Source organism: Pteropus alecto, unplaced genomic scaffold (genome assembly GCF_000325575.1).
Source record: "Pteropus alecto unplaced genomic scaffold, ASM32557v1 scaffold338, whole genome shotgun sequence".
Classification (NCBI taxonomy): Eukaryota; Metazoa; Chordata; class Mammalia; order Chiroptera; family Pteropodidae; genus Pteropus; species Pteropus alecto.
The window spans coordinates 2,862,908-2,867,207 of record NW_006441995.1 but is presented as its reverse complement, the minus strand read 5'-3'; positions in this window follow the sequence as shown (position 1 = coordinate 2,867,207).

Here is a 4,300-nt window from a genome sequence, read left to right as displayed (position 1 = left end):
TAGATCACTTGGCTTTAGTCTTATAACTCATTTCTGTCCATCTCTGTTAAGAATACAATGAAAACCACAGCTGTGAACATGTGTTGAAAAGCTCAAACACAAAAGAAAACATTAAGGCACTTTTCTTTAGATACATGCATTTTAGCGTTCATATTTTGCACATTTTTCTTTCAGTTACAAAATTTTTTTTATCACTAAACATTTCCCTCTTTCTCTTCTGATTGGCAGAAGAATGTGCATCTTTGCCCAATCTAAGTCTTCTACATTTATTTTCATATTGAATGTGAAGAAAAAGAAAAGGGTATATTCCCTGCAGAAATTTTTTTTAAGAACCTCAACAGCTCTATAATAACTCCATTGAATGGCCTGAGGGCCAGAATGAAATTTTGCTACACAGCGTCCGTCTTCACACACACACACACACACACACACACACACACACCTTCCTCCCAGTTCAACCCTAGTAGTAGCAAAACCAGAGGAATCTGATTCTTTAAGCTGGGGCTTTAATGAGAATTATGTTTGCGTACTGGTAACATACAATAAGATATTTCTTCGGCTTCCTTTAACCTTGGCATGATGACCATTTTATGTCAGGTAATTCTTTGTTATTGGGGGTCTATGCTGTGCATTGCTGGATAGATATTTGTCAGCATTCCTGGTCTCTATGCACTATTTACCAGTGGCATTTCCTGTCATCCCCATGGAAACAATCAAAGATGTCTCTGGACATTTCCAGATGTCACCCGAAGGGCAAAATCTCCCAGGTTGAGAACCTCTGCTTTAAGTTAACTTCACTGGAATGAAAAATTACACATACCTTTTGCTTCCCAGCTGTGTTTGTGATTGATAAACAGAATACAAAATAATTCAAGTTGATTACTACTTATTAATCATTAGAGATAATTGATGATATACTTTTGGGAAGATCATGATATTCCACTATAGCATTTTTTACTGATGTCTGCTGTATACAGATGAGCCTTGTGAAGACAAATTTACTTTATGACAGAAATTTGCGTTACCAAACTGATTCTTGTTCTGACTTCTCATGAGTGGCTATGAACTCAAATATGAACAAAGGTAAAGGAGTTTGATAGTCAGATATTTAGTTAGGATTTTCTCCTTTAATGTTCTAATTAAAATATTGTCCGCCTCCTTTTTGAAGCATGTTCTTGAATCTTCTGGGTTTTATTGTACTTTTTCTTACTATCATTACCATCTGGGCCTTGGGTATCAGTTACATATTGCCTTATATTACTTTCCAACAGTACAATAAATGTTTGAGTTGACCTCCTAGTGAGATTACAAGCTCTGTGAGGAAACATACTTCTCTTTTATTTCTCATGAGATCAGATACAGTGTCACATTCATTAAAACAGAGCATAGTCTTTGGAGAAAAACATGTGGACTCTCCTCGGGTTCTATCACCAAAGGGCTAAGAAAACTCTCACAACTACTCCATCTATGTAGAGTAACCACTACCTGCCACATGTCTGGATTATACAACTAACATTTGTGCATTCAAAGCAACCCTCTGATTAGAATTTAGCTTCTTATCTAATTTTCTGTTTTACCTAGAGAAAACAAATACACTGGTTCATCTAACCTGTTAGGATCCACGATTGTTATAATACTTACTTAAGTGAATTAATACTTAAACACCCTAATTTTGTACATTCATCTCTTGTGAGCCTGGTTCATCTAAGACAGTGTTTAAGAGATGAACCTCTCTTAATATACTGACAAAAATCAAATTTCTGAACCATAAAACTTAAAGCCTTTGGAATGTGGGAAATGACAGAGCAAATATCACATTCTGAGGCTACTTAGAGGCCATTCCAGGAAACCACTAACCTCCATTTAGAGCCAATTCACGTTTCAAATTTGTTGGTGGACTTTATTTTGAAAGATTACAAAAGTGAATAGAATAAGGGATCTGCCCTGTAGGAATCTACCTTCAAATAGATTTTAGGTTATGGCACTGATAGATTTAGTCTTCTTTTTAATACTCAAAAGCGATTTAACGAGGTGCAGTATGTGTTTGTAGATTTAAACAACTTGACTTAAATAACTTAAAAGAATTAAAGTAGCATCGTGTATACAGAATGATTTCCTATAGCTTGATTTCAAAGTTTTAGACTTTAGTGAGCAAGTCAAAAACTTTCCCTGTGTAACACTCTTAGCTTTATAGTCTATTTTATCTAGAGAGCATATTTGGGAGGATTTTGTGAACTATAGTTATGAAAATCTATTACTTTGTATTTCAAAAAACATTTAATAAAATTTGAAAGTAACCTGAATCTATGTATTAATAAAGATATTTATAAGAATGGACAGTAGCAGAATTACATATTGACAAAGGAAGAAATTCTTTTTTGACTTTTGACCTTCTTTGCTGTTTTAATAAAAGTATTATGTTAGTCTGGAGCCACAATTTAGCCAAATTTTGAATTCGGTCTGTAACTTTTTGTGTCCTCTTCAATACCATGTAGAGTAAAGGCTGTTGTGATATTTCCAGCAGTAGTACAGCATATTTTTATAATATGTAAAAACAATTTCTTGAGCACTTACTGTTTGTCAGATCCTATTCTAAACTCTCATAAATCATCTCATCAAAATTTCAAAACAACTGTTTAAGGTATTGTCTAATTGTGCAAATGAAGAAACTAAAGCAAAAAAAATGTCGAGACTTGCACAATGACATGTAGTAAGTGGTAGCACCCTAAAAGAGAATTTTGCTATCTAAGTTCATCTAGCCATCTTTCCCCAACAGTAGCTCCTTAGACTTCTAGGTCACAAGAAAATGTACTGATACAGAACTGCTAGCTACAGCTTGGAAGAGGTAGTGCAGCTTTAACAAAAGAGTTGTTGGGTATTTCTGACCTTTGCCTAAGCTCGCATTTATAATAATTTTTCCCTATCCAATTAATACTGTTATTACTTTAGAAGAAGACATCTGAAAGATGTGACCTCCAAGCTGGAGTTTCCAAGAACCCCATGTTCTCTCCATGTTCTCCAGGAGTTCCCTGAAGTGGCTCGGTGGCGAGTTGGATGACAGGAGGTGGGTGGTGGTGGGGAAGTCAGGGCATCAGGTCACTGCTGCCCACAGTTCCTTTAAACAGCTTCACTTCTCTTTATTTTCAACAGTGGAGTACCTTCTATATATTTCATTTCAGGGGGGAAAAAGCAGTTACTTATTTTTTAATAATAAGTTTTAAAATTACTTATTTGGTTGACTTCTGTTTTTAACAAAGGAAACTCAGGTCTGAGGAGTTTGAGCAATTGGCCCCAAACCTCACATCTTGTCAGAGGAAAAACCCAGGTATCCTAACTGCCAGTCCAACCTACTTTCCATCACCCCATATTGCTGGCGTGCAGGAATATGTGCAGCTGTGTTATATTTAGACCACCAGATCTGGCCTGCCACTCTGCATGCCTATGCTCTAGCTGCTGCTAATTCACCTGACCTCTGTCTCTACTGGAACTGCAGAGGCTTCTGGAATTTGTTCTTAGATACATCCTCTACTTGCAAAGACCTGATATATGATCCAACCTACATTCTTTGAAAGCCTCCTTGAATTTCAAGACTGTACCTACATGTTGTTTAAGGTCAAGACTAGATCAAATATTTTATGATAACACTTGAACTCGGAACTACAACTTGGGAACCTGTTTCATTCAATAGATATTTTTCAGTGCCGACTGTGTGCCAAAGTTCTTCTGAGTGCTGAGAATATAGAAGTAAACAAAACAGATAAAGATCCTTGTAGAAGTAAACAAAACAGATAAAGATCCGAACTTATAGACAATAAGGGTCAAAGGGATAAATCAAGCAGAGAAGAGGAAATGGGAAATATAAGGAAGGTGTACTGCTAGTTTACGTAGGGTAATTAGGAGATTAAGAAAACAATATTTAAGTCAAGACCTGACAAAGGAAGAAGGAACAGCAAATATAGCAGCGTTGAAGTAGTAGAGTGTTTCTGAGGAACAACCAAGGTATTTGAGGAACAACCAAGAAGCCAGGGTGCATGGAGTGAAATGAGCAGAATGAATGAGGAGAACAATAGGAGATGAGAGGTGAAGAGGTAAGTATGAGAATCATGGTGTCAGATCCCAACTTTGTAAAGACTGATTTTTATCAGCTTATTTATTAAGCAAAATATTTATGTTTACTCATAATAGATTTATTTGTCTCTGATGGGAATGATGGAATAGTGTAGCTTATCTTTTATTTTGAGACATCTACAGGTGAATTACTGATATGATAAAAGTCTAGGAGATGCTATAATTTCTTAAT